Source organism: Simochromis diagramma, unplaced genomic scaffold (assembly GCF_900408965.1).
Source record: "Simochromis diagramma unplaced genomic scaffold, fSimDia1.1 OVJJ01000781.1, whole genome shotgun sequence".
In the NCBI taxonomy this organism is placed as follows: domain Eukaryota; kingdom Metazoa; phylum Chordata; class Actinopteri; order Cichliformes; family Cichlidae; genus Simochromis; species Simochromis diagramma.
Window position 1 is genome coordinate 1,101,039 of NW_024386832.1, and position 12,593 is coordinate 1,113,631.

At 41.4% G+C, this 12,593-nt stretch overlaps 1 protein-coding gene across 10 annotated transcripts in view; it reads left to right on the forward strand.

The window, feature by feature from the left end:
- The window catches only part of fbrsl1 (fibrosin-like 1), a 276,651-nt gene that overhangs the window by 36,693 nt on the left and 227,365 nt on the right, over positions 1–12,593 (forward strand). The window lies entirely within an intron of this gene.

The following is a 12,593-nucleotide window of genomic DNA, read 5'->3' on the forward strand; positions in this document are numbered from 1 at the left end:
GGCATGTCACTGGTTTCTTTACCATTCACTCTTCCACCTTAAGATACTGAGAAGAAACTTTCCTGTAACTGAATGCTCTTTGACACTCTCATAGTGCATAGATTTTCAGCAGGGCTGCACAACCCAAAGCTTTTTTGTTAAGCTGGTATCTGTAAGTATTTATGGCTGCCTCAATTGGCTTTTGTTGGCAAACATGGGGGTTCAGGAGGGGTGGGGAGCAGGGTGATTTGCACACCGGCTTTAAAGTCTTTTCTTGGAGCGAGGTGAGCATCACTCAAGCGCTGCTGCTACTGGCTGCAGTGAGTAAGATGGGGTGGAACACAGCTTTTCTATCTCCATGGGACATTGTTTATAGACTGAGGATGTGTCTGGGAGCTTAGAGGGACTCTGTGAAGCTGGTGCATACCATTGAGGCAATTGCTTACCTAACATTCACACTGTCTGTCTCCTCTTTAGGTATGGTACTCCGTAGAGATGTTCCCCCTCAGGCGCTACTGATGGGGTTTTTTGCAGACCGAGATCACTTGTCCACAGTCTCAACATAATAGTAGAAAATACTGCAAATGCACTTCTTAGCTTTGGTGGAAAGTGTCAGTGGTATTGATGGCTTCTTTAAGCTGCTGTAAATTGCCCTGAAACACTTTCCACTCGTCTAGTCTTACTTTTAAATCAAAAACTGTTTATGAATGTGTCTCAGCCTTTGTGACAACTTGGTTATTTCCTTTTTCGGTCTTCCCTTGTGTTTTTAAAGGTTTTTCCTTTGTATTTTATCTTGAAGGTGGTTGGTTCACATGGTTTTCTTTCATTTCACTTCTGTCCTTTGTTCTTTTTCCCATCCTCGTTACTGCCTGATTGAGTTCACCTGTTCCTCATTAGCCTTCATTCTCAAGAGCATGTTTGGTCTGTTTCTTTAGGCTTTGTCGGGTGGTTGTGGTATCTCCCTCCAATGCCAAAATACCATAAACCAATGCTGTTGCTTTTGGTATTATGGACCTTTGTTTGATAAAATTGTCTCCAACTGGAATTCCTTAAATTTTCATCGGATACCCCTGGGGTAGAGTTATTATACCTAATCATGCCAGCAGTATTACATTATCAAGCTCAAAGAGAAAATACAACATAATGCTGTTCGTCTTGTAAGATGGACATAATGAGACATATTGAATGTCCCGCTCTATCCCTGGAAAGTTAAGCAAATGGCGTTGCTAAATTCCATCTGTATTTGTCATCGGGGCCATATCAGCTGATACTGATATATTAGTGCATCTCTAATTCTTGCAATCGTGTCTTGTTTCTTTGGACTTTCCGTGCGTCATCAAATCACTTTTTTCATTTTTAGTTTTTCCTCAAAAACATGTAACCACCACAAGTCAGCAGATGCTGACGGAGATTGTGTAAACAAATAACAAGTGATCTTTTTGACCTAATCATTTCATTATTGATTGATCCACTGTTTACTAGTGTTCTGCTGACAGCTTGGAAGCCTTCTAATGACCTCACCATGCTGGTGTTGACTTTCTTGGTCCGAGAGTGGATGTGGAAGTGTCCTCTGACCCGTGACCAATTATTTCTATTTAATTACTGTGATCACACTTTCAGTGTGTCTTTGACTTGATGACACGGCGCGCCCGAGGGAGCATGAGCAGGATCACATGGGTCAGTGTGTTTCATTGAAGGTTGTTTCCCTTCCTCCACATATGACTTGCCCCTGGGCCAGCTGGGTTCTGTGAAACCACCGCAGCCGCACGCACACACCACAACCATCTCAAATATCAACCGTCTTTGCTGTGTAATGTATGCCCTTCCCCTTGTTTAACTCTTTCGCTCTCCTCGCCTCTGCAACACTTGCAACGGGTTCAATTAACACGCGGCTCGACCTCCTCGCCCCGCTGCAGTCCCACAGGATATAGCTGGGATTGTGCTCGCCTGCCTTGGCCCTAAAGATTTCCTCTTAGTGGGATGGAATGAGAATACACTCAGCAACCCACAATGGCGCCATTCCAGGACGTGCCATGTACAATAAAGCTCGGCTCTGCTCAATACGATGGGCTCTGAGGAAGCCTCTTCGGAATGTAGTAATTGAGAGAAGAGGGTGTAGTGGAAAATGTTGTGATTGCAAAGCATGTTTTTTTCCTGCAGTGCATGCTCCTTTTAAAAAATGGGTCTGCTGGCCAAGATCAAATGTGGCTTTGCAAACCTTCACTTGTTTTCAGCATTTGCGAGAGACAGGTGTTTTCAGAGGGAATTTAATGAAAGCTTTTGACTCTTTTCGCCTCTTAGCTTCTCTCACTCTTTGCTGTCCGTCATTGGCAGGCTTTCTTGTTTCATTGAGCAGACTGTTCTGGAGAATAGCACGTAGGCGGACGAGTTTCCATTGAATCACTCAGCGCACTTCACTTCCACTGAGTTTTTATTTCCAGTTATTTAAATGTATTTAGTTTTGCACACAGGAGGTTACCCCCCTCCCATCCCCCACACTTCCAGGGAACCACTGCACTCTCTGTAGATTGTCACGAGAAAGTATGTAAAGCTTTCTTTCCAACTGCTGATTTTATGAAATGCATATTTAATGTCTTGAGTTGAATGGGTAAGTTTCAGGGACTCAGCTGGTCCTGCTCAGTTATTCTGCTAATCCTCTACCTGCTGAGTTGACCTTTTTATAAACCAAAGGCAGCTTTACTCAGGCTAGATCTAAATAATTTCTGCAGACTGCCAACATAAAAGGAACTATATAGTGATAGATGTTTCCAGTTTCCAGAATAAACACCAAATGATGTAAATTCACTTTCTTTCCAACAATACGAAAACATGATCTGATTTTTATTCGATGTAGTAATCACTGACAGTGCACCCATAAGGACCAACTCTAATATGCTATACGAATACGTTATGAGAAATTGACGGGGTCGTTGTTAAATAAATTTCCTCATATCTGCACTTAGATAAGCCATACATAGTGGAGCCTAACCAGCTTATTGTTGGGCCAGTAATAATGGCGCATATTAGCTATTTGCCAATCTATCAGTATCGACATTTGGAACAGCTGATAAGTGAAAAATAAAGAAGAGGTGGGAAAAATACAGTTTAACCATGTTATTAGTGTTTATTAGTGATGTGCGATACCACTGACTTCCTTTCTGATCCGATACCAAGTAAAATTCAGGTGGTATCGATGATACTGATCCGATACCGATACTGAAAACTTAATGTTTCATTGTATTTCAAATTATAGCTTCATAATGATTACAGGACATCAGACTACTTGTTCTTATTGCTTAATAATGCAGAATTATCATATAGAAATAAAAAACCTGAAGCTGTGCGCTACTTGAACATCTTGCCTGCCTGCAGCACTAAAGGACTCCGTGAGAGACGTCTGTCTCGCCCTAGCAGCACCTGTCCCTGTCCTTTCCTCCTCTTCAGTTCGCCTCAACATACACTCGTCATATTCTGCGATATGATTTACTGTGAGGTGTTTGATGAGGATTACTGGTGTTGCCACAACACCTCACTTTCTTGCCACATGTATCGCAAACCGTGTCTTTACTGTTTGTGGAGGTAAAATACGTCCACACATGACTCTATTTATGTTCAGCCATTGTTGTGAGTGCGCACGCCAAGGGGCTGCGACACATTTATACAGCCGTGTTTTGCACATGACTATAAAAGGCGTAAGAGGAACTAGTTCCTTCCAGTTTCTTTCCACTGTGTTCCTGTTAATGATAAACTACAAATTTACCCCAAATTGCTAAAATATCAATATTTTAATATGAGAATCGATTCTAGAACATAAATAACTGGTATCGGAGGAAACAATATTTCAATATCGATCCGCACACCACTAGTGTTTATCTTGCATAGTTTCTCCACCAGAGGGCACTCTTGTTGAGAAGAGTCGGGCAGAGCATAAACGAGTAAATAAATAACTACATGTAACAAATCTTAAGGAATTCTGTGTATCTGTATCTGTGTCTGAAAGAAAAAAGTTAGCAGATATACTGAAATATCAGATTTTTAAATAACCAACTATCGGTATTGGTCTCAAAAATATCGGTCAGGCTCTTAATATGGAGAATATCTGTAATGAACCACTTTTGATTAAGCTCTTAAAGTAACAGGCAGCTATGAAAATACAAATTCTCAAGAGTGACCAGTCTAAATAAAAATAAATGTAATACATGTAAAGAAGGGATATTTGTAAAGCCTGACGAGTATTGTTAAGGTCTACAGGCATAAATGACATTCTGTGTCAAGGCTTGGTATCAGTGCTTTTATTTGTATTTATTTTTGGATTGATATGAAATAAAAATGAGGTTATGCTTTCGAAATAAGCATTCACCAGTAAACAGAGAAGCTTTAGATGATCTAGATAATGCAATATAATAGTACACTAACAGAGAAGAAGAGTTTGTCGGGGAGCTGTTGAATTGGATTACACTATTTTACATTTACAGAGGTGGTGTGTATATTACCTGCCATCTTTGGTCCTCATCCCAGGATGCCTTTTGTAATGTTTTCATTTTAAACAGCTAAACTTTAGAATAATTTGGATCCAGTCTTGTTCTAATGACCTTTTAAAATGCTAAATTTGTTGTACTCAAGGCTGACAGGAAGCTAAAACTGACTATTAAGATGTTCTTTACTGTCCATTGTTGTCAGATTTAGTTTATCTTTGACACACTAACCACGAGGCTGTTTCAGTTTCACTGTATGATAATCTTAAGTAACTGTGAGTGATAAGGCTATTTGTATTTTATCCAAAGTATTTTATCATTTGCAGTTTCAGACACAGCGTCTATCTCTGTAAAAGGTTCACGGTTAACTCTTCAAAAATAACTGGGAAACAACCGTTCATGTACGAAACCGCACACTGTACTCACTGGGCTGTCGGAAACATAATTACGTATTCTGGAGCAGTTATATTACACTCTTTCTTCGGAGGCTGTGCAAGTAGGCAATAATAGGAATTGAGAGACTGTGGCTTTCTGCTGAAGAAGTCAACACTGAGGAAATACTGGTATTCAGTCACACGGAGCAAAGCAAAATGTCACACAGGACCAATTCAATCTGGCACTTTCCTCTGTAAGAGTATTTGTCATACTGAAATGCATGCGGAGACTAGAACTGCTGTATTAATTTGCATGCTTTCAAAAGATGAAAGAATTTTTCTCTGATCTGTTGAAGTCTGCTCTTTCTGCAGACATTAAATCCTTTGAGATAACTAGTGTTTACTAGTCTAAAAACAATTTGTTCCCTTTAGATATTCAACAGATGGTCCTATCTAAATGGAATGAGTTCTAATTTGCAGGTGATATTATGCAGTCGTAAAGTTTTCCGATTCAAATTAAGCACTTAACCAGCTACATGTATGCCGCGGATATCATTTTTTATAGTTTTGCTAAAGTTATTGGATTTAATTAAACAGCAAATGCATTAAGAAACAATTTCAGCAAATTATATAATAGAATAAAGATTTATAGCCCCCCACCCACCCACCCAAGAGTATGGAAACCTGCTAAAAGATTCAAAGGGAAAAAATAGAAGAAAAATATGTGAGTTTGACAGATGACTGGAAGTTATTGCTGAAATCTGTCTGCTGTAAACACGCAGTGACACAACAGCAAGGCTGTTCACCGCCGCCCATTTTTAAATGGATCTTTGCACTTTGTTTTAATGCCATATGTCTACCAGAACTGTTGGGTTACCGTATACATTTTCCAGAATAATGTGCCGAGCAGCAACACTGTATTTGTTCGGCATATTTATACACATATTTGTTGGCTTTTATATTACTTTATGCAATGTGTTCAAGTAAAGGAATGTAGAAAATAAATTAATTGAATGCACTTTATGAAACACTTGACATCTCTCATCTCTGCAATTATTCTTCAGTGCTATTTCTTTCTCATAGAGTTTTACATTTAACCTTTTTTATCTGTGTTTTCACTGTAAGCACAAATACACTGCTGTGTATGTGCATGTATGAATACTCAACATAACATTTTTTTTTTAACTCAGATTGGGGATATTTGACTAAAGTATCGACTTTCCAGCCTTACTGGAAAGTGTGAAGTCATTCATCATGGTTGTGGGTGGTGCTGGGGAGGGTGGTGGTAGTGAGGAGAGGTGGGTAGGGAGTCATCCCCGGGGACTCTTCTTGTGGCGGCTCTGATCTTGTCTCATGGCAGGCTGGGCTGGGATAATAAAATCTTTACAGCTGTTAACTGAGTGAGTCACAGTGGGCAATTCTGGGGGTCTGCAGACACAATGTAGCGGACCCGCCTGCAGCAGGGTACACCACAGCCAGCCATGAGTCTGTGCAGCTGTCCCTCATAGAGGTGGCTGTGACCTGTTGACCCCACCTACAAATTGCCGTCCTCGCTGTTTTAAAACTGGCCAGACTTTTAGAGATAAAAATCTTTTTTCTTTAATTCATATGAAAATTCACATTAAACTTCCGTTTAGTTCAGCTTTAGCATTACTAATGCAGTGCCCAGGCACATTTATAAATGAAAGAAGTTACAGGAGGTTTGCGGCTTCACCAAGACAGTATAATGCCTATATAGGGACGGCTTTTGGCTCACATATCTACTTTAAAACAGCCAGTCTAGGGGGAACACTGTCAAGACGTTGGCATTTCACTATTATTTAAGGGTTTAACATAATTTACAAGTAAAGCTGAGGTTGTGTTTGAGGCATTAGTCACTGCACTTGCAAACAGTGACCTCAACACAGCTCTGTAACTCTTGTGTTTGAGGTATGCTTAACGCACTTAAGTTTTCTCCTAAATGATAGGTGTAACTGCTGAGAAAAATACACAGCTGCACCACCAAAATAGCAAAAGAAGAGGGTATTCATAGGAAGTACATCATTCAAGAATGGGGATCCTGTGCTCACACATTAATGGTCTGTAGTCACGTCTATAGAAATAGACCTTGTTACAGACTTGCTCCACCAGCGCGTCCATTTTGCATATGTGGCAGACGAAGCTGGCAAAGACTCTGATGTGCATGATCAGCATGTATTGTGCCAAAAATGATCGCTTTGCCACAGAAATCCAATCATTTGGAACTTCTAATACAGAAAGAGACAGGAAGACAAACAGAGAAGCCTCTGCGCTTGAAATCAACATGTTTATCGCAAAAAGGAAAATGACCTAAAGCACTGAAGAGCGGTGGTTAAAAATCCTGAGATGCTGACTACTGTATGATCCAAGGCGTCTCACTCTGCCTCTCAGTTCACTCAACAGCAAACTGCTAGTCTCCTCCTCAGGACTTTACTACCTCCAGGAAAGTGACTCACTTTTTCCTACGTCTTAGGATGCAGTCATGGTGTTGTTATATATGACCCACAGTTGTTTGGGGGCTCTTGTAGCCAAAACCACACGTCTGTACTATGGTGTCATTCAAATGACTTTTAAAGATTTAACGTGGATAGTTATTCAGCAAGTTAAAAATTTCACTTGGAACCGGTGGCTTTCAAATGTGACCGCTGAAGCTTGCCTAATTGTAACTGCTGGAAAACACTTGGTAGATCCACTGCAGCACGTTGGCCAGAGCAAGTCACCAAGTCTTAGTAAATGTGTATTGTTTTATTGTAATTGGCTCAGTAAAAAGAGTGCATTTGTGCAGACTACAGTCAGCCTTGCGGTGTACATGTGTGACCTGCATGTGACACAAAGTTGGTTACATGCTGGCTGGACAAGGACTGCAAAATAAAAACTATTTATGTAATTCAACCCAAACATAATCTGCACTGAAAAAGCAAAATATGGAGGACTGTTCAAAACAGTGGCTGTTTGTTTGATGTATTTGTCTTGAAATACTTGACATACAGCTTCTATTTTATAACTTTATCATTTTACTATGACGGCTTGTATACATTTCTCTTGTGACTCCTCCCAAATGTGACTGTGCATTTTTCTTGTTTTCGATGAAGCAGCAGATCGTAATTCAACACAGTTTTCACATTATCTGTGTGCAACAAGTGGTTTTGACAGTAAGGCTAATGAGGTATGACTTTGGCCTCTCTGGCATGTTGCCTTAAGAAATGCCTGCACAGTATGTTGTGATACGATCTTATCGGGCCTGGTTTCTTATCTCTCTCAGTCTTGCTGATAAACATCACGTCTGTCAGTTAGTTTTCTATCACTGCACAGCCATGGTAACAGTGCAGATGCTTAATGTTTGAGAGCAATGAGGATTTAAGAGAGAGGTCAAAGTGCCTTTTTTTTCTTGTTGGGGAAGGCGGTTTACTCCTGGTGTAGGCATTATGGTAACAGTGCTGCAATTTAGAAATACAAAAACGTGACTCATCTCAGTAACTGAGTACACAAGATGGGAGAGAGCTGGCCTTTCATTCGTAGGACACGGAAAGTATCAGGTTACTGCAAGAAACCCAAAATACCTAAAGATAACTTAGGGACAATGTGCTGATAGAAAAGCAATGCTTCCTTCAGTGTGCTCTATATTTAACACCAGGCAATTAAATTTTAACCACCAACCCTGATTGCTTACGTCGTGAAAGCCTCCCAAGTCTTTTAGCGAAAACGCGCCGTCCAGGTTATCACTTCTCTTGATGTGAATAAGACATGATGTTGCACTGGCTCGTTGAAACTAAGACAAAATAGGAAAAGAGGATGTAAGCAACATTGTTAGGCTTAGAAAACATTTTGTGGGACTGACGGCTTGAAAGGATTCAGCGTATTTGAGTGTTTGAACTTGAGCACAAGCTCTGGATATGCCATCTCTCTGTTTCTTCTTTTCATCCCAGAGCACTCATTGAAGTATTTTATTGAATACAAATTTGAACATTAAAAAAAAAGTAGAAAGCGTCGCGTGATGAGCTTAGCAGATGTTGTTTTTTTTTTTAATAAAAACAACCACAGGAGCCACACGAGCGCCAGCGAGGTTAAAGCTGCAAGCTGCACCCCGGCTTGCATCTTAGCTCGCTCGCGGTATACAAAAGCAGCCTCATGTGACTTGTCTGTCCTTTTGTTTTCTTCCTTCTGAGTACCTCTTCAAGATAAGATCTGCTGCATGTTGACACTTGCTGCAGAAGCCTTTTCAAGTCATTTCCTATAATGCACTTTTATAGTCTAGACTTTCCTAAGCTGCGGTCCCCTAGCTTTTACTGATATGATCAAGTCAGCAGCTTTTACATTTAAGTGAGATTTAGGCATGTGCTGACAGGTGGGGTTGAGATTCAGTAGCATCCTTTCAAATTCTTCATTGAATGAAATTATCTTAAACATTTACAAGTGATTTATGAATCTCTATTGTTGGCTTAAAATGCAATGACCCTATCGTGTGACGCAGCTGGATTTTGGCAAGCTTGTGCAAGAAATCATCAGGTTTCAAGCTGTTGGACTGTGGCCCAAAAAAACAGTAGTGCAGACAAATCAGCATCCTGTGAGGATCTACGTGTAGCTACAGGCGTGCTTTAGGAGTGTTATCACTATCTGGTGACAGCTGCTGGCTTTACCAAGACTCGTGGTTAATCTGCAAAAAAAAGCCCAAATATACCAAAAGTAATTATAATTATATGTTACTAATTATTGTTTCATTTATAGACAAATTAATTTAAATAATGTGCTCTAGCCGGCTATGGCCGGCTTGGGAATAACTCAGACGAGTTGGAGGAGGTGGTGGTGGCACCTCTGATTAGATTGCTGCCCCCATGGCCTGGATCTGGATAAGCAGCAGAATGTGGATGGTATATAAATAATACAGAAGTTTCACTTTGACCCGTTGTAAAGTTTTTGTTTACCTTTTAAATGAACGGTATAAAATAAAACATTAAAAACTGCCTTCTTATGTTGCCTGGTGAAGCTCACTGCTGATCCACAGCGTTACCGCTGCTGATTTTAAAGGCGAGCTCAGAAAAGAATGTAAATATTTTCACCCTAAGCCGGCTGATGAATTTCATCAACTGCGTCTGGCTGAACCTCAACTGGATTTGGGCCGCTACCAAGACCGCTCAACGCTGGGAGTGACCCAGCTCCAGCCGTTTCTCTCCCTCTCTGACTCGCTCTCCGCCTGTTTGTCCCCCTCTCCCAGTGGCCGACAAAAAGCCACAGGAAGCCGCTGTCAGCTGCCTCAAGAGCACAGTGAGAGATGCAGGAAGTGACCATCAATCCCTCCTCATTTCCTCCCCTCTGGTCTTTGGCTGCTGCTGCTGCTGCTGCTTTTGGATGCCGCTCTCTCTTAGCTGCACGCCATCAATATGGGCTAATGATAGGAATTAGTAATGAACCGCTGGACGCTGACATTAGGCAGATCAACAAGATGCTTGTTCCTCTATATAATAGTACATGGCAAGCTGCTCTAGTGCAGGAGCTGCATCATGCACAGATTAGGACCAGATTGAATTAGCTGTGGCTGGACAAGTATGAGAGGAGGCTTTAGTGGTTTGTATGGTACTAGAGTACATGTGGTAAGGCTTAGAAATTTGAATGGCAGAGGAAACGGAACAGAGTTTACAGTGGCTTTAAAATCCCCAAGTGGTCTGGAAAGCACATTTTTCCATGATTGTGTCTTTGTTCTCGCACAAAGGCAGGAAACATAAGAAGATGTCTGGTATATTATAGCAGCAGTGGAGACTAGTCTTACTGGTTAGTCAGAGGGCAGCAAAGTGCTCATCCACTATGTAAATCATGCCACATAGAGTAGCTGTGTGTGTGTTGAGGATTTGCATCATCTGGTGTGGACAGAAACACTAGGGATGTCCCAGTGACTCATTTGCTAGTTGATTAAATGGAGGAAGAGCATCAGTAAACCAAATCCTGACCAGTCTGATGATTTGATTTGGAATTAAATGGCCACACCCATCAGGTACTTTTCAATTTTGACTGTGTTGACTGTTAACAAGATTGTGAGTTTTGTTTCCATCTATTTATTTCTCTCTTTCTCTCTCCTGTGTGGGGCCAGCCAGCTTCTGAGGGAGTTTTTTTGGCTTCGCTCTGCTGTGTTTGCTAGCTCTGTTGGCTGTTTGGTGCAGCAGAGCCAGATGGTAAATGGTAAATAGACTGGATGCTATGTAGCGCTTTTCTACTCTGCTCGAGCACTGAAAGCGCTTTATACTACAAGCCTCACTCATCCATGCACACACATTCATACAAGCACTTTTTTCTATGCTTAAGTGCTTCCTATCTAACATGCACACACATTCACACTCCAGAGAACGCATCAGGAGCTTTCCCGAGGATGCTTTGGCATGCAGACTGGATGACCTGCTCTACCTCCTAAGCCAGCGGTCCCCACCCCCCAGGCCACAGACTGGTACCGGTACCGGTGAAATTTATGGTTTTCAGGGTTTTTATTGTTAATTCTGTTTCCCTGGGTCTTTTCCCGTGTTGTAGTTGTGTGTCTTATTTTGAAAGAAATATTTACTCGTTACCATAGCGACCAGAGAGCATTAAGGGGCAGAAAGGAGGATGTTACATTTCAGGAGGACGCTGCTAATAAAGTTACACAATTACACAGTGAAGTCACGTTTATTATTATATTTACAAAATACCACAGTTGTTGTCTTGGTCGTATCATTTCATTTTGTTGTATTTATCCGCGACACCTTAATGGCTGGACCATGAAAATATTGTCTGACATTAAACGTAGTGCAAAAAAGGTTGGAGTCCGCTGTCCTGAGCCACAGCCACAGGAACTTTAGAGTGAGATGGCAGTTGTCACTGTGAATGACCGCATTCATATTTTAATCACTACTTTTCATTAACTTTAAAAATGTATCAGCTGTGAATCAGCGGGTTTAACAGGTTTCAATGCTAGTCGCTACGGGCACGTGAAATGCATTGAGGTTTCATACAATAGAACCATAGACAGAGAAAAAACAATAGCCCGCATAATGGTCTCACATGAAACTTTTTGTTAGAAAGAATAAATGATTTAATGCTATTCAGCCTATTTTGCTCAAAATAAAGAAGCATCTCTGCCCCCAAAGATCACGTCAGCTGTTTGTCACTCAGTTATGTTGACCTCATCCTGACCTGAAGCTGCAGAGGATGTTTTAGCCTGGGGCCAAAGACGACCACTGTGAACAAATTCTCTGGTATCTTCTTTTTATTTCGTTTACTGGGGAATTTCACTGGGAGGGAATGGCTGATGCCCTTAAGGCGAGCAATAGAGCTGTCTGGATGCGAATATAGGTGGGAACTGAGCAGCTATCAACCACAAAGAGTTATATCGCGGTGGGGTATATTACAGTTTTTGCTTTGCTCTCCTCAGACTGCCCAGATGTTGACCCTCTAGAAGCTGCTATAGCAGCTGGATTTGATTTCTCCAGACCCAAGCCCCGTACTCTCCTCCTTCCTTCCTAAAGTGCATTCTCATACTGGGAACTTACTCTCTCACCGGCATCGAGTGTCTCTCTGTCTTCCTCCTGTGATAAATGTTGCAGGCTTTGCCAGCCGAGCCCAGACGCTGTCAGGATATTGCTTTGCTTTTAGCACCAGAAGGACTTCTGCTTCCCGGCTCTTTGAACCAGGCGGTACAGGAGACAAGAGACAAGAGTGTAATTACCATGGCAGAATGTGCCGCGCACCAATTAATGGCAGCCTCTCTTTGAAAGAGGAGTATTGT